The sequence below is a fragment of the Hemicordylus capensis genome, chromosome 2, assembly GCF_027244095.1.
Source record: "Hemicordylus capensis ecotype Gifberg chromosome 2, rHemCap1.1.pri, whole genome shotgun sequence".
In the NCBI taxonomy this organism is placed as follows: Eukaryota; Metazoa; Chordata; class Lepidosauria; order Squamata; family Cordylidae; genus Hemicordylus; species Hemicordylus capensis.
The window spans coordinates 107,385,885-107,412,543 of record NC_069658.1 but is presented as its reverse complement, the minus strand read 5'-3'; the positions used below and the strand labels follow the sequence as shown (position 1 = coordinate 107,412,543).

Here is a 26,659-nt window from a genome sequence, read left to right as displayed (position 1 = left end):
GAGGTCTTGGTCAGAGAGGGTTACGTTAATGCCCCATCAGCCGCAACCCTATAGGATCAGATGGCTCTATTGGCACTACAGTGCCAGTATAAGACACAAACATCATCTCCAGTGATAAATAGACGGTCCTTTCCCCTGTTTTCTGTGCCCTTGTTCTCTGAGATAATCCTGAAAAGAGGAGGTGGGTGGCTCCTGCTGCTACTGCGTATATGTGCGTGTGCCTGCCTGCTTGCCCGCTTTCTCCGAGCAGGTGCCTCCTAGGCGCTGGAAGTTGTTTACCTGCAGTCTATGGCGAGTTCCAAAGTGCTAGTCTGCCCTTTCCTTTCTGCATGGGCCCCCGCGGGGTGTAACTCTGTGTGCTCACCTGCCTGCAGCAACCTGATAGCATCACTGCCCGGGATGAAACACCTCCCCCAACTCCCCCCCCTCCCTTGCTCCTTTGAAACAGGAAATCGCCTGACTCAGAAAAGGGAAAACAAAAAAGAAAAAAGAAAAAAAAAGAAACAGAAAAGTTTGCGGTGGTGGCGGCGGCGGCAGCAGGCAACACACCCTTTCCCGAGATATCCCAGCCTGCTCCTCCCTGGTCAGGACAGTTCGCAGAGGTGGAAAAAGAAAGGCAGGGCGGCTGCTGTTGCTGCCTCTAACAAGCCCTCTGGCCCGGATCTGTCTGTATTAGATCTGTGGGCGCTGCTGCTCTTTCCAATTTCATCCTCCAGTTTCCGGGCGAATCTCTAGCTCGGATCTACAGGTAGGCATTTTACCTGTTGGGAGTGCGGGTGGTGTTTCGCTGTTCCTTTTTAACGTCTTCCTTTACTGTCATGCACACGACGGCGGTCCTGACAGTTTTTGAAAAAGAGTGAAAGGGGGTGGTGGTGGAGATATTTCGGGCGGGGGGGTGTCATACTCGATCCTCTTGTCCTAGAAGTTTACCCTCCCGCCCCCAAGTGGGAAAAAGGTGGGGGAAGCTGGAACTTGATTTGCGCGTGTGAGCACTGATAAGCATGGAACTGCGGGTATGTATACGTGTGAGAAAGCGGGAGAGAGAATTCCCTGTTTTTCAGAGTACATCTTGGCTATTTCTTCAAACAACTTCAGAAAATATGTTGTAGTGGGATCTTCTTTCTGGCTTTTAATCCTCGAGTCCAAAACGTCATGGGGGGAGGAAACACATCGGACATGCTTCGCGAGTAGTTCTAATCTGGATCGGAACATCTGGCCCCTAACTCCATAATGGGGCTGCCCAAAGCTAATCTTGGAGGGAGTTTAAATCTGAATCCGGATTATGCAGTTTACACCCATCTGTGCCGCCCTGCCCTCTTCCCCTTCCTGTGTTTGGCTTGTTTTAGCCGTCGGTAGTACTTTGTTCTGGCGTGGCGACGGCCGCAGCAGGAATAGCTCCCAGAAGGAAGGAGGCGCTCTTTCCTTCTTGGTAATGCTTCTCACCTAGGTAGAGAGAGATTGCGAGCAGTTTGATTTACAGATGAGGGTGTCTTTAACAGGATTAAGGGCCTATGTGTTTCTGTTTCCATGTTAAGTACTTTCAGGAAGGCTGGTGATACTCCGTAGGCGGCAGAGATAGTATTTTGGTGAATCAGAACAATGTATTTCTTTTTTTTTTTAATGGGAAGGGTGAGGATTGAGGGAAGAGGGAACCATGGGAATTTAGAGGCGCTTAGAAAATCTATGTATCCCAGTCATGCTTTAGAAGACACGGAAATAAGGAGGCGGATGGACTGCTTTGGGTGTGTTCAAAGTACGTTCTCTACAGCTTGCATTACATACAAAGCGGCTTACAACCAAATTAAGATAGAAAACAGTAAGCAATAAAACATAGCACAAAATGGCATTGCAACAGCACAAAACAACCCACAGAGCTCCCCAACAGCACACCATTATCCCAAATCAAGGGCCTTATAGACAAGGCAAGCTCTTATGGGCTATCAACATTATTAAGCTCCAATACATATTACATGTAGACGCTTCATTAAAATTGATATGTGAAAAGAAACTGGTTTTATTTCCTCTTCCCTTGCCTTCATCCTTGGAAAAATGCAAATGTTTTAAAGGGCAAAGTTTAAAGTATATACATAAAGATTTCTGTGCGGAGCAAAGAAAGCTGTAACTGGAATAAAAAGGTACAAGTTTTTGCTCCAATAGAGAATCCAGTATGAGTGGGGGGAAACTCTTGTCATTTGGGGATGGTATTATAGCTGATGGCACTAATGGATATGGTGCCAGTCTCCTGTTCCATACTCCTGGCACTTCATCTATTGCAGCCAGGTGTATATTTGTTGGGAGACTGTTCCATGTTCTGAGCACCCCAATGAAAAAGTATCTATCTCTCATCTCTAGCAGCTGCACACATCTGTGGGGGGGGGGGGACAGGGATAAGGGACTCGGATGAGTTGCTGAGTACTTGGCCAGGGTCATTCCTTGGCCAGTTGAATTCTTGGCCAGGAGATAGTTCCTGAGGCATTTAAAGCTGCCCCAGGCCATTTGAAGCTGTAGAAATCCAGCCTCTTGAAGTGAGCCTGGAAACAAACTGATAGCCAATTAAACTGGTAACAAACTGGTATGATTTGGTCCATTGTGCTGCTTGGAACAGAACTGGCAACTATGTTCAGGATCAATGGAAGTTTCTTCACCGTGCAAAGTACAGAGAGATTGGGTTCAAATTCCTGCTTAATTCTTAGCTCATTAGGTGATTTATAACTTAGTCTCTGCTTCACACCTTTAAAATACTATCAATCCACTTTAGAAGATGGCTGTGATATAACTAGCAGGTCTTGTTTCCTTGGAAGGCGCCACTTTTCGTGTGTCCGGCTGAGGCTGTGATCTGGGTGAAAGTGCAGGCAACTCACCCTAGTTAGACATGCACATAGTTCTATAGAAATGCAAAAACAAAAAACAAAAACCTAGCACATTAGCAGTGAGCTCTCTGTTAGCAGAGTGCTTTAAGAAGTAGTATTGTGCATGCATCTGGTGCAGGGCGTGTAACTATCTTGTGAGTAGGGAAGGGAAGACAAGCTCTGAAACAGAATTTTAAAAACCTAAATGTTCCTGTTTATAACATAAGAAAGTATTGGAGTCTTCTTAATGTGTGTATTTTGCTTTATAATACCCTGGAAAAGTAGCATAGGTTTGACATGCATGTTATTTGTTAATGATGGTGCTACAGAAGAACAACAGATATTGGGTTTGCCAATCATATCCAAATTATAGAAAACATGTAGCTTCAGTGACTGGTAACATTCAAAACCCTAGATACAGTGTATATCCAGAAACAATGGACAAGCTAATATCTAAGGCCTCCTTTGTGTTTTTCCTCTTCTTCCTCCCCGCCCTGACTTTCTGGTGGTTTTTGTTTTTTGTTTCCCCCTTGTTCTGTTCTGGCAGGCAGCTTCAAGATTAGTTGAAACAAAGTAAATGTAGTGACTCTGCCATTCCTACCCTACATATTGGATAATTGCAGACAGCCTTTTAATCCCCAAATGTGCTGAACTTTGTTGAACTGTCTTGAAGCTTTTAAAGGATAGTCTGAAATAAGTAAGTGGGGCAAATGAATCCTGGTAGAAGATTCTAGTGAAGGCTTATTTTCCTCAAGGAGAAAAAAGTACAAAAACAAACAACCCCTAAACAAAATATAAACTAATGTTGCCAAGTCAACTGTTCAGTATGCCAATGGATACTAGTTGTTGGAGGCCTGTTGCCTTGATGCCTTTTGCTTGTGGACCTCATGGAAGTGACAGGTTGGCTACAGTGGGAAACAGGAGGTTGGCTAGGGGGACCTTTGCTCTGATCCTGTATGGCACTTCCTATATTCTTAACCCGGTACCAAGAAAAACCAAAAAACATCTGCACCCTCTTCCCAGTTTCCTTAATGCAACTGATAGAGAAAGCTGTTGCCTCTGAAAGCTCCATGCTTAGAGCTGTAAAATTTCTGGAATTGTTGTAGGCATGGGAGTTCACTCCCCCCCCCCACCGTGTGTGTGTGTGTGTGTGTGTGTGTGTGTGTGTATACGCATGTGCGAGAAGGACATTTGGGAAATCTTGCTTAAACAAGTATTGGGCCCCCTCATGCAATGTAAGGGATGCCCTGAGAATGCATTGGGACGTCCTCCCATCAAGGTGGATGCACTCCCATCTTTATTGCATGTGCAGCTGGCACCTTGTCTGAACCAGCCCTATATTATACAGAATTAGAATTGTAATTATCTAGTATTTGTCATTGTCTGTCTTAAAGACAATGAAGAATATTAGATAATTACATAGTTGTTAGTATGTTGAAAGTGCAATTGGCAGGAAGTGATAAAAAAATGTTAAAACCATGCCTTGTAAAGCATTTCATGCATCTTTCTCAGAGAGAAAATATTTCATGAGGGTCTCCCCACACCCCCAGTTTTTCCAAACTGTTTAAATTGTTGGTCTCTGGCCTTGGAGGTAAAAGATGGGAAAGCAATTTTTTCCCCTTCAGAATTTGTCTAGGTTTTTTTCTGGGCCTTCACATCTCTACTAGTGCTGCAACAAACCAGTTTGGTTTTAGGGTGACACCCTCTTTTGGCAATATGAACACCTGTTAACTTTGGTGCTACATCAATATAGCATCTACATCATCTTGGGCACCATGCATTAATTATTATTATTTTATATCCTGCTCTTCTTCCAAGGAGCCCAGGGCGGTGTACTACATGCTTAAGTTTCTCCTCACAACAACCCTGTGAAGTAGGTTAGGCTGAGAGAGAAGTGACTGGCCCAGAGTCACCCAGCAAGTATCATGGTTGAATGGGGATTTGAACTCAGGTCTCCCTGGTCCTAGTCCAGCACTCTAACCACTACACCACAGTGCTTGACTTGTAGTTGATGACCTCCTAGAGTGAGACAGGGGCATTAATATGTTTAGGAAGAAATTAATTAAGTGCTGATCCTTCCTCACCAACTGAACTTCAAAGTGCTAAAGTTGTGGTAGTGCCTGATTCATAAGCAACAGCTGCTATGATCCAGACAAGGAAATTTGCATGTAGGTTTCCTTGTATGTCTAAGTTCTGGATTGGGAACCACAGGTGGTTACTGTATTAATTTACCTGAATCCAAGACTAGGTTTTTTCCAAGTTCTTTTAGGTTAGAAATTGGTGGACAAAGAGCATTGTCTTAAATTCAGATTGCTGTTCCTTTTGGGTAAAAACAGGTATAACTTGTATTTATACCTGTATTGACGACCCCCTTAAAAAGAGAGGTTAAATACAGGTATAACTGGTTAAATACAGGTATAACTTGTATTTACCCTCTCTTTTTAAGGGGGTCGTCATAAATTCAGGATCACCTTCTATCTGGGTAAATATGGTATCTTATTTACATTTGATTACTTTCAGGGACACTACTTTCAGTTTGATGTGCCTCTGAATGTGCAACTAGCCACCCATAGCTGGAGTTGGATGGGGGTGACTCCTGATTAGTGGGTGCCCATTTGAGAATCCTTCACTACTTAATAACTCAAAGTTCTCTTTTGTTGTTTAACAGGCATGTTCTAGTTGGGGAGATCCATCCCCAAATCCAAGTTGGTTTAACTCCAGCCTTCTTTCTTCTGTTAATCTCTGAACTATCTCACCTGTTATTAATATCCTAGAAGTTTAGCAGCCCTTAGAATATTAGGATCTTCAGAAGGGGAGGGGCCATAGTACATACATATGAATAGTCCAAGGTTCAGCTATTTCCAATTAAAAAGGTCTCAGCTTGAGGGTGAGCAGCTGCCATTTGGGAGTAGACAACTCCCACCCCACCCCAAAAGAGACAAGCCAAAGGTTTGAAGCTGCATTCAATTGAAGGCAGCTTTGTATGTTTGTTAGGTGGTTACTATCAGGCTTCTTTCTCTGTCACTGAAAATTTTTATTCATTTGGATAGATCTTAAATTGTCCATTGTCCTAGCACTTGCTCTGCACCACTCTTGTTCCATAGTTTGTCATGAGTCATAACAGTCAGAGTAGCCAACAATATCTTTCTAATGTGGTATTGGAAAGAGTAACAGAATGGTTTTGGGAAAATGTAGATGACAAAGCAGAGAGAGGGGCTTCCATGTATGTTTTAGGAGGAAATTCCTTTAAACCATAGACACAAATGGGAGGGAGGTTAGATATCTTGGAGCTGTCGTTCATTTTCTTTACACTGCAGGACAAAATCTGTATCATAATTGGAGGCAAGAAGAAACCTGACACAAATATGACCATGATAGGTGTGAGAGAGATATTTGTCACGCTTTCAGAACTATTTGCTCTGTCAAACGTATGGTTTAGGAGAGCATTATACACTTTAAAATGGCTTCAGATACTCTTGATTCTTATTCTGAAGTCATTATGCAACAAGGTTTTTCTAGTAAGGATTTGCTAATGCTGTAGGCCAGTTCATAGTATGCAGGTTGTGAATGTGATGGGCACAGCAGTAAATCTTCCACACACCCCACATGCTCTTCTTACTGTGAATAGACTGTTAAGTATGAACCTGGCCAGGTATGGAGCCAGCCGAACAAGCCAAAGATTCACTTCTGTGCCCAATTGCATATAGAGCCTATATGCTAGGCCCCAGTGTGAACTGACCGTCCGTGTTCACTTCTCTAAATAACATTTCTGCGAGCCTTGACAGATGTATCAGTTGCGTGTATTCATGAATTTGTACAATACACATTGTATTTTCCTCAGTAGTAGTTTACTGTCCTCACGGTTTAAATTGTTAGACTTTTTGTTCAGGGATATTTTCCAGTAAAAGTGCTGAATTTTGTACCTGAGAAGACACAATAGATCACTTGCATTAAGGGCACTGAGATTTGTTAAAGTTTCACAAGTGTCATATGACCTGTTTAGTTTGCAATCTACTCTATAATGGAGGGTGATACTATCAACCCATATACATGTTTTAACTTTCTCTTGTTACATATACACCTTCAGCTTTAGGAGGCTAACACCTCACACCATCCTATCCCAGGGGCGGTACAGTTTGTTCAGATAGATCTATGCCATGTGTTCTTCGTCTCTTCTGCCTTTCCCCTTCCAGTCTATTTCATTTTCTATGGCAAGCCTCCAAGGTTCTTGGGCCTCTCTCCCCCTTTTTGCTCTCTGCTAGCCTTTGTCTCTGTTCAGTCCTGGCCAGCCACAAGGGGACCACCCTCTTTCTCTTCTGAAGGACCTATTAAAGGCTGGAGGTTGTGGCTTTCTCAGCCAATCAAGATCCTCTGCTTCCATAGGCTCCTGCTCAAATAACTCCAGCAGGGACATAGCAAGGTTTGAGTGAGCTCTGGGGCAAAAAATGAAGATGGGTCTCTGTCCCTCCACCTTCTTCTTCAGAGTGGCATGAGGGGGGAAGCAAAGAGCAAGCTGTCACTCAGCTCTCCCCCACCCCCTCTTGGGGCCCAGTGACATTTGTCCCTCCTTGTTAATTGTAGCTATACCCCTGAATTCCAGGTGTTTGCAGGTGTCCATTGAGTACAGCCGCATACTGCTTTCTTTCCTCATTCATTTCTGTATAACCTGAAGACCTACGGCCACATTTTGGCTTCAGAAAATTCTTGGTGCAGAACTAGCTGATAGAAAGTTTGTCCTATTGACATGGGTTCTAGTATGCTCTTTGCTGATGTCTTGAACAGAAGCCTCAACTTTAGCTAGCCACAATCAGCAAATGCTGCTAGTGCAAGCAGTGAGACAGTCTCTTGCCTGTGACCATTAGGTGGGTATGCTGAGTGTACACGTTCCATTTGGCTACTGCTGGCTCCTCATTCCAGCATCTGCTTCATCGGCACTCTCTTTCTAATAGCAAACAGATTTGACTTGCAGTACCCTGGTGCAACTTTGTATAAGCTGATTCTGAGAATCTCTGGGAACATATGGATGTTCAGGCTATGCAACAGTCAAAGAGTTTTTCTATAAATAAAGGAATGGGGAGGAGGGATCCCGATCCTCATGGCCTGCTTGAGGACGTAACTTCCTTAATCCTAGGTGATTTCTTGCCTTTCTTTATAAACAATTCTGAATGTGTTGCACTTGTTTTCCTTAAGGAAGGCTGAATGTGGCACAGCCATGAGAGGCTGTGTTTTTCCTGGGTTTGTTTGTTTGTTCTTAATGCTCTGACCAAACACTTTCTCCTTACTGGAAGCAATTCCTACAGTATTGTTTTGTATGGAGGAGTCTGCTTTTTGTTGTGCGGTTAGGGTTGTCATATTCAAGCTCTCCAAATCTGGGTACCCTAATTTGCATGTTATGCAAATTAGTTGATGTGCTGTCCAGATGACTTGTACTTGCATTGTAGACTGTATTGCCCTCCAGTAGTTGGGGAGGATATCTTTACCTGACCATTTACCTGCCTTATTCAAAGTCCAGCGGTTGAGCACAATAGTGACTGCACATTTTGCTCCATAACTCTTTCTACAAGGAAAGAGCTTAGTTTTATGTTTTGTTTTGTTTTAATGACAGCTGGGAATCTGGGCAAATTTGGGCAGGCTAAGCAATCCGGGTTACTTGCTTAAAATCTGGGCACTACCCAGAAATCTGGAGGATATTTATTTATTATTTATTGTTTATTCAGTTTTATACCGCCCTTCTGAAATGGCTCAGGATGGTTTACAATTAAAACAGAAACAATTAAAACCAATAACAATTAAGATGGCAACCTTATGTATAAGAACAGCCTTGCTGGATCAGGCACAAGGCCCATCTAGTCCAGTATGCTGTTTCACACAGTGGCCCACCAGATGTCTCTAGGGAGCCCACAGGCAAGAAGTATGTGAATGCCCTCTCTCCTGCTGTTGCTCCCCTGCAACTGGTATTGAAAGGCATCGTGCCTCTGAGGCAGGAGATGGCCCACAGCCACCAGACTAGTAGCCACTGATAGACCTGTCCATCATGAATCTGTCTAAGTCCCCTTTTAAAGCCATCCAAGCTGGTGGCCATCACCACATCCCATGGCAAAGAATTCCATAGATTAATTATGCGCTGTGTGGAAAAAATACTTCCTCTTGTCAGTCCTAAATTTCCCGACCTTCAGATTAATGAGGTGACCCCTGTTCTAGTGTTGTGAGAGAAGGAAAAAGATTCCTCTCTGTCCACCCTCTCCACTCCATGCATAATTGTATACACCTCAGTCATGTCTCCCCTTAGTTGCCTCTTTTCCAAGGTAAAGAGCCCCAGATGTTGTAGCATAGCCTCTTAAGGAAGGTGCTCCAGGCCCCTGATCATTTTGGTTGCCCCCTTCTGCACCTTTTCTCCAGTTCTACAATATCCTTCTTCAGATATGGTGACTGAAGCTGTACGCAGTACTCCAGACGTGGCCATACCATTGATTTGTATAAGAGCATTATAATATTAGCATTTTTATTTTCAATCCCCTTCCTAATTATTTCTAGCATGGAATTAGCCTTTTTCACAGCTGCTGCGCACTGAGATGACACTTTCAATGAGCCGTACAGCACAACCCCACGATCTCTTTCCTGGTCAGTCACCAACTGCTCAGATCCCTTCAGCGCATATGTGAAGTTGGTGTTTTTTGCCCCAATGTGCATCACTTTACACTTGCTTACACTAAACCGCATTTGCCATTTTGTCTCCCACTCCCCCTGTTTGGAGAGATCTTTTTGGAGTTCCTCGCAATCCATTGTGTATTTCACTACCTTAAATAGTTTAGTGTCATCTGCAAATTTGGGCACTTCACTGGTCACCCCAACTTCTAGATCATTTATGAACAAGTTAAAGAGCACTGGTCCCAGTACTGATCCCTGGGGGACCCCACTTCTTACCTCACTCCATTGTGAAAACTGTCCAATTATTCCTACTCTGTTTCCTGTCCTTCAACCAGTTACCGATCCACACATGAACCTGTCCCCTTATTCCATGACTGCTAAGTTTACTCAAGAGCCTTTGGTGGAAACTTTATCAAAAGCTTTTGGGAAATACAAGTATACTATGTCAACCGGATCACTTTTATCCACATGCCTGTTGACACCCTCAAAGGACTCCAAAAGGTAAATGAGGCAAGACTTACCCTTGCAGAAGCCATGCTGGTTCTCCTTCAACAAGGCCTTTTCTTTTATATGCTTAACAATTTTGTCCTTAAGTATGCTTTCCATCCATTTACCTGGCACCAAAGTTAAGCTGACCATACTATAATTTCCCAGATCCCCCCTGGATCCCTTTTTGAAAATTGGAGTCACATTGGCTACTTTTCAGTCCTCTGGTACAGAGCCTGATTGTAAGGACAAGTTAGATATTTTTGCTAGGAGATTGGCAATGTATGGTTGACCTAGGTTCAGGAATTAGTAACGTTGTGCTGTCCAGCAGGCCACTAACATCTGAAAAGCTGTGTGAAGCTGACTTCATCTATCTTATTATTGACCCCCACATGCCTGGATGCACCAGGCTTTGACCATGCCTGCCCCCACTGGTTGTGATAAGGAACACCCACAATTTCTCTCTTCCTGTCATGTTGTACCAGGAGATACCCCATTCTGCTCTGTCTCCGTCGTTACCCTGATACAGCTCCATCCCTGACCTTATTGGAGTTGCCAACCAATCCAAAAAGAATGAGGAGGTGGTGTGTGTGTGTGTTTGTTTTGTATTGCATTTTGCTTTGGGGCCAGTTGCCAGAAGAGCAAGGGGGCAAGCCCTCTCCCTGTTTTCCAAAGGCCTACAATTCAGCAATAGATAGCTTTTGAGCTACCTCTGTGCCCAAACTTGCCAGACTCTGCTGGATTATATTGCAGAACCTGCCCAGGTACTCTGTTTTATTTCCAGAGTTTGCAGTTATGGCCTCTACCTGAGTGGCCCACTCCTTTTCAGCTCAAATGTTGGCAGTGGACCAAAGTACCTTGAGAAGTCTGGAAGTGGGTTCTGCTCAGGAAATACTTTTAAGAAGAGGGGCTTGTCTTGCTGAAGATTTAAGTGCAGCACATGGTTAAGCATGCATAAATCCTTTGAAAATCAATGGGATTTAAGCATGCTTTGCTCTATGCTGCATTGTACTCTAGGATTAGTTGAATAAAGTGACATAATTTGTGATAAAACATGACCCAAGAATGCACCGTTGGTTTGTCTGGCCAAAGAAGAATTTGAAAGGAATGGATCATATATGACTAGGCCTCATGTATTTATCATCTGTGGCTATGCAGTAAAAAAGTATCAGGAACTTTCACTCTGTGCAGCTGCACTGTCTTCAGTACACATTCAAACAGTCTGGGGGCACGGAATTCCTTTGGAGCTCTCGCTACTTGGCATATACCCCGATGCATATTATATATACATGTATTTTAGCTACGTGTATCTGAAGTGAACATATTGGCTTTAACTACTCAGTTTGTGATATATGGCTGTCAGTCTATTTCTAGAAACAACTGAAGGTGCTGGTCATTACCTTTAAAGCCCTAAATAACTTGGGACCATAATACTGCAGGAACTGCCTCTCCTTATATAAATCTGTCAGTCCCCTGAGTTTATCTGCTGAGGTTCCCTTGTGTGTTCCACTGCCATTGGCAGCAATGTGCAAGAGGGACTTCTTCCTGGTGGCACCCAGTTTGTGGAACTCCTCTCCTGCCCCAGGCAGTTATGTTGCATCTTTCCCTGTTGGCATCTAAAAATGTTTCTATTCCAGATGCCATTTTAATTTTGCTTTTTTGCGCTCTGCCTATGTCAGGGCTTGATAGTTTCCTGGTGCCAGGTCACCATGGTGCCAGGAAATTTAAGCAAGGCACCTGGGCTAGGAAATGGATGAATGTGACCAGGAGGAGGAATGAACAAGCGAAGCAGGGGCGAATTGCTCCCTCTTCTTCCCCCTGATCATGTTGGCCTGAGCAAATGGATGCAACCAAGAAGATGAAGGAGTTACCTGAATGGTTTACTCACTTCTGGTGCCATCAGACTGGTCAAATGCAACCAGGAAGGGGAGGAAGCAACTCTCTCCCAACATGCTTGCTTCCCCCATCTACCCATCGCTTGGACCTAAAGGCCTTTGGAGGCCCCACTCCCCTGCAAATGAAGCATCATCATGCTCCGCAGAGCGACCACACCACCTGGGACAGACTAAAGAGGACTTGGGAGGCCCCCAGGGGCTGTGGAGGCCCTGGACTTTGGCCCCGAAGTTCAGGGGTAAGAGTGCCTCTGCCTTAGAGCCAAAGGAAACTTGCCAAGACCTGCCCTTTGGCTGCCTTTTTTCTTTTTTGGCTGTGTTTTTATAATTTTATTTATTTTCATTTTGTTTTACAATTGGTTGCCAGCTGCTTTTGAGTAGTGAAAAATACATGTTTATACATATAAATATTTACGTTGTCCGTCAGTGTTGAACCATCTGCCTCTCCTGGTCTGATACTGTGCCAAATCACAGTATGTTACAAGCAAAGGGCAAGAGGGACCACGGAGCACTGATGCCAGAGGTGCCCGTAGGACAAGGGGTAAATTTAGTAAGATAAGTGGGATTACTTGCTGGTTTGTGGGATTATATTCATGTAAGCCATAGTTGATCAAACTCTGAACTGTGCAGGTAGTTTCCTAGGGAGAGCTTTGTAAATAAAACTGCAATTTAAAATAAATAGCATTTTTTTGGCTAAAGATTACATGATTCTCTGATGTGAAAGATCAATGTTAAGTCCCTATCCAAATCTTCATAAACTCATAGACTATTCATATTGGGTGGGGGTGTAATTCTCACAAAAGATTTAAATGGCTTCTCTGCAGTTTTTCTTTTGTATAAGAAAGCTGTGATGACACTGAAATCTGCTCATTGGAAGGAAAAAAAATTTCTTCATGGGAAGATGTAAAAAACCTGCAGAAAGTTCTGAGCAACCCTTTATCTGTACATAATATCTATGTAAGCATTTTCGAGATATGTTCGGAATGCTTTGGGGGTGGGGGAGAGAACAGGATTCAACACCCACCTTCCACCAAGCCTATCGTTTATGATAAGGTCTGACCAAAAAGCCCTACACAAAAGCCTCACAGTGGCCCTTTCAGACTTTAAAATTAATGCATAGATGGACCCATATCATTCCACCTCCTGTGCATTCACAAAGCACCTGAAAAGGACTGCGGAAGTATGGATTGACTTGCTCACGGCCCAGACATTTATGTTCTGCATGCACCAGCGTTCAGGCGTGGAATCACTCAACCTGTTCTATGAGCAGAACATTTAGTCTGAAGAGTAGATGTGCATTTTTATATTGCTCATGTTCTTTGTCGGCTATGAAAGACAAACTAGTCAGGTGACATTAATGGAGCTTACTAAATATAAGCATGTAAGCCCCACTGCACCCTTGTACTCCTTTCTCAATATCTTTGCCTGCGCTGGGTGCTCCCATGGCAGTGCAGGTAAGAGTAAAGGCTTCTGTCCCTACAGTTGTCCTGATGCTGTGTTTACATACTGCACAAGCAACACTCCAATTTGTTGTCCACCATATGAAGTACTTGGCAGAAAGTCCTAATATCAGTGGAAACTTAATTCAAAGTAATTATTGGGAGTGGGGCAGCAGAGGTTCTCATAGGGTTCTTGTCAATGATGTTGTGTGGAAAATGACCTTTGTTTGGAAAAATAATCTAGTGAATGCCAATTTTTGTAGTTTGGATTTTTATAAGGTTTTAGGCTAAATTCCTTAAATTCCATTTAATATCCACTTGGGAGCAATCTGATTGGAGGGAACAGATTTGCATGTTGGAGCGTGCAACCAAATAACTGGGGGCAAATGTTTAATGGAAGCAGACTCTCATCTGTTGCTAACAGGTGTTGTAGATTTATTATTTGTGGTCTTTGGCTAACCTTGCTTTGCACAGGCTAAAAACTACATAGGCTGATGACCAGGAAGCATGTGGGGTGAAGTGTGTGGTACTTGTCTTGTAGTTGTTGGCCTGGGGGAAGGAAACACGGAGAGGCAGTGGCTGACATACATGGGTACGTCATCCCAGTAATGTGTGCACACAAGTTGTGCAAATTCTGCGAACTCAAAAATTATGCAAACGACATCAGAGCAAGCCCAATATTTCCAATGGACTTGTTCTGGTGTAATGCCATTGCAGAGTTTTTGTGTAATTGTGTAACCTGTGTGCACACTGTGTTCCTGGTGTGGTATGTCAGCACCACCATACCCTGGTGTGGTATGTCAGCCAGTGTGCTGCAGTGGTCAGTGTGTCAGACTAGGAGACTAGAATTTTAAATCCCGCTCAACTATGAAGCTCCTTTGAGATACTTCAGGCCAATCTCTCTCTTTCCACCTACTGTAACCTACCATAACCTCCCAAGAAATGGGTGAAGGCAGAACCTTGGAGGATGAGCAGAAGGAAAAAATCGATAACTAAATCATAACATGGAGTTTATCATTGTGCCTTAATCCTACTAATTTGATAGGCTGGGATTATGTACAAGGATCTTTACTACCCTCTGACCTTGTTGCATGTTTAACCCAGGTATTTAAATATTGCATTTGTGGGGGTAGTTTGCACTTTCAAAACTATTCCTCCCACTTGGCATGTATGTGCTTGCATATAATAGTTATGTCCAGAGTGAATCATGCATCTAGGCATTCCAGTGAGGTTCTTACTTTGTTCTAGTGGCCTCTCCTTGAACTCAAAGTCTATCACAGTTTTTGTTTGGCTGAAGGTGCTCTGTTTATAATTTTTAGCCCACTGTCCAGTGGAAGAATGCTTATGAGATCACCATGTTTGTGTGTGTTTCTGTATGCCCTCCTCTAATAACTTTTGTACTTATGGTCCAATACATATGGTGACTCTGGGCCAGTCACTTCTCTCTCAGCCCAACCTACTTCACAGGGTTGTTGTGAAAGAGAAATTCAAGTATGTAGTACACTGTTCTGGGCTCCTTGGAGGAAGAGCGGGATATAAATGTTAAATAAATAAATAAATAAATAAAATTCCAAATTTACAGCACATGGAGGAGCAGTCCCTATGGGATCCTGATGGGAGTATATTTTTGCCATTCTGCTATTTGGGTTCAAGATGGTGAAATATACAGACAACACCCCTTTGTTGGTGACTCAAAATACATGCAACACACCTTTGCTTTGTAACCCATGTGCTGACATTGGATACAAGCCAAATTCACAGAGGAAGGGAGGTGGTCCTGAATAAGAGTTACCATGTTAGAAAGTGGAAAGTACATCCCCTTCATTCCACTTGTAACTACTTGTTTACCATTTTAGCACTACACCTGAGAGCACCAATTTAAAAACTGTTGCCCTCTGTAATACCTGATTTCTATCTTGTAGTTTTGTGAATTAAGCTATGTAACAAAACTTGCCAGTTATCACAAGCCATCACAATTATTAGGAGAGGTCTTGCAGATTTCTACTGAGGAATATTAACTGAAGATGGGAGAGAGATCCAAAATACTAGTGGTGGTGTTACATCTCAAACTAGCTTAGTTTCAATTTCCCTGTTCTACTATTACCATCTGATTTAATGCATGTATTCTTCCTTTAGTTACCCTGCATTTGTATGGTAAAGTTGTGCCATCAAGTTGGTGTCGACTCGACTCCGAGCGACCACAGAGCCATGTGGTTTTCTTTGGTAGAATACAGGAGGGGTTTATCATTGCCTCCTCCCACTCAGTATGAGACGATGTCTTTCAGCATCTTCCTATATTGCTGCTGCCCGATATAGGTGTTTCCCATAGTCTGGGAAACATACCTGTGGGGATTCAAATGGCACATGGTGGTTAATGCATTTTGAATAAATTATTCTACAAGTAGAAATAATTTCAATGAGCAAGGAGTTTTCAAGATTTTTATTCTGATATATGGGAATCTTTGAAACTAGGCTAAAGGTTAGCCTTGCAGCAAACAGCTCTCAAGTTACTAGTCCATACAAAGTAACTGCTTGTGTTAGTAGTTTGTGGCACACTGCTCAGAAAAATGGAGAGAAAGCACCAACACTCGTTGCCAGTTTAGAAGTGTTTCCTTGTCTGGCGCTGCTGGAGGCCATATTCTGCTACAGCTAACCAGAAAACTTGCCGGTTTGGAGATACATAATGCAACTGTTTGACTTCATTCTGTGCAAATAACATTAACATGCAGTTCTTCAATACCTGATAAACTTATGATTTGTTAAATTCAAATCCAATGGACCACTTTCCAAACAGGCTTTTAGGAGATCATCCGTTTGGTTCACAAAAATTGAGGAGATGGGATGCTTTGTATTTGGAAGTATCTGATGCAATATAAAGTTTAGCAAACACATCTTTAGCAGCTCTTGACTTTAACTGAGAGACAAGTCACCTGCCACTCCATTAGTACTTGGAAGATTATAAGCCTTGGAGATTTAGTTGAGGATTAGTAAATTGGAGAGTGTACATTATCAGGCCAGGCTTAGAACCATGATTGTCTCCTGATTCATTTTCATTAGTGCTGTATTCAAAGATTGCTGGAATTATGTAACGCTGACGTTTCAGGGGAATCTGTCGGGAATTTTTTTTTTTTACCCTTTCCCAAAAGTTATTTTTATATCTCTCTCTAGCTTGCAATGTGTGCAGCCCATTATGAAAAGCAGTACTGTAGTTCATTCAGATGGCTGGGGCAAGATGATCTTAGATGCTGCAACCGAGCACAGGTTGTAATTTCATACAGCACTGCATTGAAAGAGGCAGGATGAAGTACAAGAAATACATAACCATTCTTGAAGCCGCAATCGGGATCACACCCCTTAATAAGAGAGAGCTGCTACCTGTGGTCCGACATGCAAACCTTTGGCAACATCCTGGGTAAGTTATATGTTGAGTAAATGAGTTATTGTGAGAGGCAAATATTTATGCTGAAAACCATGTTCAAGATAGCAGCATGCTCCTATCTGCACATGGGAGAAATGATTAAGGTAGGAAGCTGCAGAAGCAGAGCCTAGATTTCTTAGTGACAAGTACATGGTGTTCTTGGCTGGCATATGGGTTGCTGGGATAATTTGGAAGCATTGTCGGTAATGGCATGTAAGCCTCTCTGTAAACTTTTGAGACAAGAACTTAGTAGATAAGCCAGTGCAGACTTGGAATGATGGCAAATTAAATAGGAATGTTATGGATTACTTCTTGATTACATTTCCTGCCCCTCTTAGTTAAGGAGCATTTCAAATGGTTAAATTGGAACAAAAGATGGTTTTGCTGGTGAACAAGATGAATTCAACAGGTACCCTCCCCCCCTCCCCTGAAAAGTATCTCCCATTTTAAGATCCCATGTTCTTATCGGATGGGACAGTAAAGCAAAATGCAGGGATTGCTTCAGAGTTGTTTGTACTTCAGGATGATACCAAAATGCACACTTGTTGCATCCTGTGTGCAATGCACATGCATTTATTTTTTGACTCCTGTTCCTTTTAAAGAGCTTAAAACCTATACTTAGCTGACAACGGCATCAAAGACCTTGTTTTCAAGTAAACAAGCTCTATGAAGCAGTGTAGTTATAATTGAGCAGATGGGTACAAAGAACCTGCCCCCGCCAGCTCTTGAGGACCCCTTGGTTCCACCCCCCTTGATTTTCATTATCTCCCTCACTCCGAGGGGCCGCCCGGGAGAGGGCCTCCTTTCCCCTAGTAATGCCCCTGGCTCTATGTATTCTAAATAGCCAATAAAACCAGTTATGAAGGTCAAAAGAGGAGGGGGTGCTTCCCCTATTGCATGTATGAGTGTTGCATGTATGTCTATCTGCCTGAGGGGCAGAAGGGGTGGGTGTGTGCTTGGTGCAAAGAGCTCCTGGCTCTCAGGGAACAAGGTGGTTTCCTTGAAGCCAAGGTGGCTGAGCTGGGGAGGCTCAGAGAGGCAGAGAGGTCTGTGGGTGAGAGCCTCAGGGATGTGGTAGATGCATGACAGCTGATGACAGCTCCTCTACTGTCATGGAGAATGAAGGTCTTCGGGAAGGATGACATCAGTCTGAATAAGAGGGGAATGCTCCCTTAGAAGGGACCCCTTCCTTGGGTGATGCACCCATATCCTCTTGCACAGGAGATACTCAGGGGGTTGGAGGCCTCATAGTACTGTGTGATTCAATTGTTAGGGGCATAGAGAGATGGGTTTGTGACCCACATGTAGACTTGGCTGCCTGCTTTGAAGGATGCGGACATCATGCAGCATCCAGATAGGCTGTTAGGCAGTGCTGGGGAGCTGTCGTGGGGCATGTCAGCACCAACATGTTGGGAAATGCAGTCAGGAGGTCCTGGAAGCCAAATTTAGGCTGCTAGGTAGCATATTGAAATTCAGGACCCCAAGGTAGCATTCTCAGAAATGCTACGTGTTCTACATGTAGGGCCAGCAAGACAGGCAGAGCTGAAGGGTCTCAATGCATGGATGAGACAGTAGTGGTGGGAAGAGGGGTTAGATTTGTTAGGCACTGGTATACATTTTGGGGCAAGCAAAGCCTGTACAAAATGGACAGGCTCCACTTGAACCAAGATGGAACCAGACTGCTGGCACTTAAAATCAAAAAGGTCACAGAGCAGCTTTTAAGATGACCAACATTTTAAAATGGGGATTGCCGACAGGAACTGGGTGGTATCTTTTTCAGCAAGCCCCTAAGGTGCGAGAGTGCAAATGTTTTGAATGAACCAGAAGGGGACAGAGTCGAACCAGGAGCAGAGACAGCTGGTCAAAAAGGTCAAATAAAAGTAAGGGAGATAGCACATACCAATGCCATATAAGAAACTCGGCATACAGATGTTCGTATACCAATGCCAGAAGCCTTTAAGCCCAGATGGGTGAGCTGGAGTGCTTGGTTGCAAATGAAAACATAGATATAGTGGGCATAATGGAAACCTGGTGGAAATGTGAGAGCCAGTGGGACACTGTTACTCCTGGGTACAAACTCTACAAAAAGGATGGGGGTGGGATTTGGGGTGGAGAAGCACTGTATATTAAAGAAGGGATAGAATCCAAGAAGCTAGAAAACCTAGGAGGACTGGAGTCCTCCACAGAATCATTATGGGTGACAATACGAGGACTGAAAGGAAATGTGTTACTAGGGACATGCTATTGTCCTCTGGATCAAAATGCTGAGAGAGACCTGGAGTTGGAGAAGCAAATCAGAGAGGCGTCAAAGAGAGACAGTGCTGGCATAATGGGTGACTTCAATTACCCTCACATCAACTGGGAAAATTCACATGCAGGTAATGACAAGGAGGCCACATTTCTAGGCGTGCTAAATGACTGTGTCTTAGAACAGTTGGTCATGCAACCAACCAGAGAGAAGGCGACTTTGGACTTAATCCTGAGTGCGACCTGGTGCGAGATGTCAGAGTTGTAGAACCATTGGGAATAGTGACCATAGTGTGATCCAATTCAACTTATATAAAAGTGAAGCACTGCCAAGGAAGTCCCACAGATGTGTTGGACTTTGGAAGAGGAAACTTTAAAAAAATGAGGGGAGTGGTGAAAAGGAAGCTGAAAGTCAGGCGGGTCAAATCACTCCAGAAGCATTGAACTTATTCAAAACCACAATAATAGAAGCTTAGTTGGAATATATACCAAGAAGGAGGAAAGGGACCACCAAGTTCAGAAGGACGCCAACATGGCTAACAAGAATCAGGGAAGCTACTGTATAAAAAGGAGGCAGATGAAATAAAATGGAAGTCCTGCCCAAATGAAGAGAACACAAAGGAACATAAACTCAGGCAAAATAAATGCAAGAAGACAATTAGGGATGCAAGAAGAGACTTTGAGGAGCATACAGCTAGAAGTGTAAAGGGGAATAACAAAAACTTCTTTGACTTTAAATATATCGGAAGCAGAAAACCTGCAAGGGAGTAGTAAATTCATCTGCAGCTGGGTGATTGGCATTCTCAGGTGATGCTGCGAAGACACCAACAGTGACACATGACTATGCCATCAAGCCGGCCAGTGGTAGCAGAGACATTCCCAGATCATGTTGAGTGTGGAAGAAGAAGAGGTACGCCCCAGCAGGGTGAGGAAAGGAAAATGAACAGTGTGTCCCAGTGGAGTGAATCAGGATGGCAGTAGTGGATGGTGGTGGGGTGGTACCTTTGGCGACAGGGGCCCAGCATCTACTATTCCCTGTGGACCTTCTCACACCGGTGCCTGAAGCAATTGTCTCACCCTGCCTCACATAAAGGCCACCCCTGAGCACAGCAGTCATGACCTAAGAACAACGTACTTTTCTTTTTCAAGAAATGCTGTATTTCTTCCTTAGGAAGAAACTAAGGATGAAATGCATGTTTTGTCACTTCCATGGCCATTCATCACAGCATCACACAGAGGTCAAACAGATGTCTTTACTCATTAACAAATATGTACTGCCTCCCTCCCCACCTTCATTCATTGCGGTTATTAATCAAGATAGAGTTTTGCTGCAGAACAGGCACAACTGAGGTGTAAGCAATGTGTTATAATTGGCTCCTTCAGAAGCCTTCCCTGGACCCCTTAGCGATGGATAGTTACAGGCCAATCTCCAATCTCCCTTGGTTGGGCAAGGTAATTGAGAGGGTGGTGGCCGAACAACTCCAGGCAGTTTTGGAGGTAACTGATTATCTAGACCCATTTCAAACTGGCTTTAGAGCTGGCTATGGGGTTGAGACAGCCTTGGTCGGCCTTTACCGGGGAACCGACAGAGGGAGTGTGACACTGCTGGTTCTTCTAGATCTCTTGGTGGCATTCGATACCATCAACCATGGTATCCTTCTGGATCACCTGGGGGAATTGGGGATGGGGACACTGTTTTGCAGTGGTTCCACTCCTATCTCTCGGGTAGATTCCAGATGGTGGAGCTTGGTGACAGTTGCTCCTCAAAACAGGAGCTGTTATATGGAGACCTTCAGGGCTCCATTCTGTCACCAATGCTTTTGAATATCTACATGAAACCACTGGATGAGGTTATCAGGAGGCTTGGTGCTGGGTGCTATCAGTATCTACTTCTCCTTTTCATCTTCAGGAAATGGCACTCATTCTCTAAATGTCTGCCTACAGGCCGTAATGGGCTGGATGACAGGTGACAAATTGAAGCTGAATCCAAGCAAGATGGAGGTGCTCATTGTAGGAGCTCAGAATCTGAGGGGTGAGTTAGATCCTCCTGTGCTGGATGGGGTTACACTCCCCCAGAAGGAGCAGGTGCGCAGCTTGGGAGTACTGCTGGATCCAGGCCTCACCCTGGTATCTCAGGTGGAGGCCATGGCCAGGAGTGCTTTTTATCAGCTCCGGCTGATTCAACAGCTGCACCCATTCCTTGAAGAGGATGAACTCAGCACAGTGGTGCATCAGCTGGTAACCTCCCGGCTTGACTGAGAGTGCTTACCACCTTTGTATCTTTTATTCCAAAGTTCTCTATTATTTCTTCTATTGCAGCTTTGACTGAGGAGGTAGCTTCCATAATCTTCTTTCTATCTGTATTCCCAAGTAGTGTGTTACGTTTCCCAGATCTTTCATTTTGAATTGTTGATTTAATGCTTTCATTATTCCACTGTCATCCCCTTCTTGTACAAAACATATCAGTAGGTCATCCATGAAGACCAGAAGATCTATTGATTGTTCACTTTCTTTGAGAATAGGCAAGGATCTGCTTTACTTCTGATGAAGTTTTCACTTATGAGTACTTCATTTATTTTTGCATTCCAGTCCCTTGTGGCCTGTTTAAGTCCATATATGCTCTTTGGCAACTTACATACAAAGTCAGGTTTTTCCATATTTTTGAAGCCTGGTGGCTGTTTCATATAGATTTCTTCTTTAAGTTCACCATGCAAAAAGGCTGTTTTTACATCTAAATGTTTGACATACATTCCTCTTCCTGCTGCAACACGTAGTAATGTCCTAATTGTTGTGTGCTTAACTGGAGCAAATGTTTCAGCATAATCCTCTCCAAACTTTTGTGAGTAGCCTTTTGCAATAAGCAGAGGCTTGTACCACTCAATTTTGTTATCTTCGTTATATTTAATCTTGAATGTCCACTTACAGCCCATAGGCTTTCTATCTGGTGGTAACGGAGTAAGTGTCCAGGTATTATTGCTGTGCAGGGACTTCATTTTATCTTCTGCTGCCTTAGCCCATTTGTTGGCTTCCCCTTCTGGCATTTGCCAGATCTCTTCTCAGGATGATGGTTCAGATACTCTATTGGTACTAGCTTTATATGACAGGCGGAGACGGAGTTTACCTTTGTTTGTCCTGGATGATCATCTTAGCTCAACATCTGATTTACCTTTGTTTGTTTACCTTTGTTTGTCCTGGATGATCATCTTAGCTCAACCTCTGCATTTCAGCTGGCTGTATATTAACTTCAACTGTTTGTTCAGAAAGTTCTTCTGTGTCTTTGGGGGTAGTTCTCCTGATTCTTGTAAAGTCATGACATCATCAGCAAAACTTTCCTCAAATGGTGAGCCAGCATGCTGTAGTGGTTAGAGTGCTGGACTAGGACCGGGGAGACCCGAGTTCATATCCCCATTCAGCCATGATACTAGCTGGGTGACTCTGGGCCAGTCACTTCTCTCTCAGTCTAGCCTACTTCACAGGATTGTTGTGAGGAGAAACTCAAGTATGTAGTACACTGCTCTGGGCTCCTTGGAGGAAGAGATATATATAAATGTAGTAGTAGTAGTAGTAATAAAAATGTCATACTGTTACTAATAACCACTTTATCTGTGTTTAGGTCTAGAATTCTGTATCCTTTGGAGCATTCACTGTAGCCAGCTAGAATTCCTTCCACTTCTCTGTTTAGTAGCTTGGTACATTTGTCTTTTGGGATGCATATATATGCTTTGCACCCAGATAATTTAATGTGTCCCAAACTGGGTTTCTCTCCATACCACAGTTCATATGGGGTTTTCTTCACTGTTGTGGAGAAGGATTGGTTTTGCAAATATGTAGCTGTGACTGCTGCTTCTCGCCATTATTTTTCAGGTAGACCTGAATCTGTCAGCATGCATCTAATCTTTTTTGTTAGGGTCCTATTTTTGTGTTCTGCCACTCCATTCTGTTTGGGCAAGTATGGGACTGTTTTGTGATGCTCCACTCCATGAGCTCTTAAGAAGTCCTCAATTTTCTTTGCTGTGAACCCGTCTCCATTGTCAGTCCAAAGTATGGCTTGCACTGAAATCTGTTACTTGCCATGGATACATAGTCTTGTAGCATTTGCAACATTTCATCCTTGTACTTTATGAAATAGGTGACTGTATGTCTTGAGAAGTCATCTATAAAGGTCACTATGTATCTGTTGCCTCCAGGTGTTGGTACTTGCATCAGCCCACACACATCACTGTGTATGAGATCAAGTGGTTTTGAAGGTCTGGTTTGGCTTGCTTTGGGAAGTTTTGCTCTTGTAGCCTTAGCTCTGATACAGCAGTCGCACTTCATAGTCACTGGACAGGCTGACATCACAAGGTATTTTGTCAGGTGCTGTTTCACCAGTTCTTTTATACTTTCAGGGTGCCTATGGCTGAAACACCGATGCCATAAGTGAATGTAGTTTTTGCTTATGTGTGGTGAGCTTCACCTGCAGTGAGATTCAAAATACATCCCCAGCACATTTAAAATGGAGGAGAACAGATGCATACCCACTTCTCCACCACTTGTCACCACTTCCTGTATCGGTGGCACCTCTCACACAGCTATCACTGTGCTCTGGTGGCACTCTCCCCAACTGCTCTTTTGTGATGCCAGCCTGCACAAGGCCTCCGTGCATGTGTGGTGACCATTTTTGTGGTCAGCATGGTTGCTGTGCCAACATCGCCATGTGCATGCTGGTATCACACGAGAGCAGCTGAGGAGAGTGCTGCCAGCATGGCGGTGATAACTGGGGGGGGGGGAGTGCCGCCGATATAGGAAGTGGCAGCGAGCAGTGGAGAAGCAGGTATGCATCTGCTCTGCTCTGCTCAGTTTTAAAGGTGCCAGGGGTGTATTTCGAATCGTGATTCATGCACATCCCTAATTTTTCTCAAACTATGCATATATAATACCAATAAACATATGCAAAGTGAAACCTTTTTGGTCAAAAGCTTCCTCTATTGCCACTTTTTTGGCAATAGAAATGACCACAAAAATGGCCGCCACATGCATGAAGACCATGTGTGGGTCGGCGTTGCCTGAGAGCCGGGGAGAACGCCACCAGAGCACAGTGATAGCTGGTGTGGGGGAGTGCCACCGATACAGGAAATGGCGGCGGAGAAGCTGGTATGGACTTGCTCTCCATCCATTTTAAAGGTGCTGCTGGGGATGTGTTTTGAATCACACTGTGAATCGTAATTTTTGCCTTCTGGACCTCCAAAAATGAAGCATAAGTCCCATCCAGTGCTGAGCGGATTCGTTATCACACTGCAGCCTTTATCTGAAGAGGCAAAGGTTGTTGAGTGTGATGGAAGGTGCTTCCATGATCAGGAGGCTCCAGCCCCTGAGCCTGCCACTCACAGAAGTGTGCTCCATCATGCTGACAGCCTTTGCCTCTTCAGACGAAGGCTGTGAGCATGATGATGGGCCTGCTTCTCGGGCGAGAGTGACTGACATGCCGGGTGGGACTTTGACCTCCTTTTCGGATGCTGTGCATGAATATAGTCTCCTCTGATAATGTCTGTGTAAAGCTTTGGTGTTGTGTTTGCCTCCTGCAGTTGTGGGAACTCCACATCAAATGGGCTTGGAACCTGACTGGGCACCATGTGCCAAGAAACACCAAGAGACAACTCACTAAATATAGTTAGCTTTATGAACTTCTAAAGCAAATGTGTATATTCCCTCCATTCAAGCATTTGGTGACTAGCACACGTGCCAACAGGTAGAAAATGCTCCGAGTACTTATTCCTTTGCCATACCCCACACTTTTGGCCCAAACACGTTTATTTATCTTCTTAGCATATGTAAATGCTACCTTTCTGCCCAAGCTTTCAAGGTGGTTTTTAAAAAATGGCACGCAGTCCAAGAGACTTGATCTAAAAAGGAATGGGGTGGGAAGAGGAACCTAAGCCTGTTCTGGGACTGGCCCTTTTTGCCAGCTTCCCTGTTGGAGGCAGTTCTGGGTGAGATGGGGAGCCAAATGCAGGTGGTCTCAGCTGACCCAGTGGAGAGAGACTTGGTGCTACCATCACTGACTAAAAGCAGCTTTGTAAAGAAAAAGAAATACAGTGTCCTGGTAGGATGTTTTACAGGAGACTGTTCCTATGAAGGCAATGAACAAAAGGCAGTATAGAAATGCAACAATAAATAAATAAAATTATACCAACAGCTTAAAATTTTTTTTAAGTGAGGTGCTTCTCTTCATTGTAACATGGTATTCCATGGCTATGTTGTTTTATTGCTATGCACTTTAATTTTGACTGTTCAGTTTTTGTGTTTACATATCCTTTGTGTTTGGCCATGCTGCTGTTTTGCTTTGGGGGGTGTGTGTGTGTATATACAATGAGATAACTAGTTGAGATTCTGTCAAAAATAGTAGGATTTCACATCTGCTCTGGCAAAGTACGCTGTTTAACATATGTCAAATCGCATTTTAAAGTAACTGCTGACCTTTTGCTTTTTGTATTTCAAGCTTAATCTGAAAATGTTAGTTATATTGGACTGACCTTGTCACTGCTTTTTCCACCCCCCACCCTTGAATTCAGGGAACAGGCGACGATACCTCCATCTCCTTGTGAGTGGGACTGGGAGCACAGCTGTAATTCAAGCTCAAGACACATCACAGCAAATAGACTGAGACTATTTAAACGAAGCCTTCGTCACCAGGTACTTGTTAACAGATCCAGAAGGTTAGTTTCGGCTTACAGCCCGAAACACTTAACATGTTACGAACCTATCATTTTTATTTCGAGTTTATATCCCATCTAAATGAAGAAGTTGCTTGAGGCAGCTCCCAACAGTATAAACTACAATGCATTACATAAGATTTCAGCTTTAAAACATGCAGTAGCATAGGGAGAGCATGGCAGGCCTGTGTTCTCATGGGCAGGTTGCTTGTGCCCCCCACCCAATACACCAACTGTGGTGGTGCACTCTCCACCTCAGTCATTTCTGAGGTTGCCTTGCTCTTCCCTTTTCCTCCCTGCTGCAGCAGCCTCTTACCTTGCCAGCATGGGCACCCAGCAGACCCCTCCACAGCAGTGGGCTCCCTGACCCAGAAGCCCACAGGGACTCTGCCCTGCCCCTGCCGCTCAGCTGGCCTCTGTGCATTTGCAGAGTGCCATGCCAACCACTCAAATAGCTGCCGCACATGCGCAGAGGCCAGCTGAGCAGAAGGGGCAGGGCAGCCTCCCCAAGAACTCCTGGGCCAGGGAGTCTGCTGCCACACAGGTGGGGGGGGGGAGGCGGTGTCTGCTAGGTGCCTACAGTGGCAGAGTAGACAGCTGCCGCCGGTTGCGGGGAGGAGAAGGGGCAAACAAGGTGGCCCTGGTGGGATGGAGGTGGCCCTGGAAGCACTACTACAGCTCCACCCCCCAAACCTGCTATAAAGCAGTGGCCAAATGAGACCTTCATCTAACATGTGTTTCAGTGCTCTCATATGGTCGTCCCGGCCACTTCGAATGTGAACAAGCGGCACTGAGGCTCTTGGTGTGCTGGGCCCCATCAGGGCCAACCCTAGGGTTTTTGGCGCCCGAGGCGGAGTACACCTTCAGTGCCCCCCTACATTCTGTTAAAACTATATATTGCACCATACAGAATATAATTTTAACTGAATGTGAGGGTGGGGTCACCAAAGTCATACTTGGCAGCTGGGGTGGTGAGGAAGCTTTCCAC

General features: G+C 44.1%; 1 protein-coding gene across 3 annotated transcripts in view; it reads left to right on the top strand.

The window, feature by feature from the left end:
• Positions 1-389: 389 nt before the first annotated feature.
• TJP2 (tight junction protein 2) overlaps positions 390-26,659 on the top strand; it is a 99,527-nt gene continuing 73,257 nt past the window's right edge. The window contains exons 1-2 of one of the 3 annotated variants that reach the window (XM_053296787.1): positions 390-748; positions 25,531-25,651. The gene's annotated coding sequence lies outside the window, so the exon portion shown is untranslated. Of the gene's footprint in view, positions 749-25,530; positions 25,675-26,659 lie in introns of those variants that run through there. The other 2 variants (XM_053296788.1, XM_053296783.1) reach the window with 2 other exon arrangements.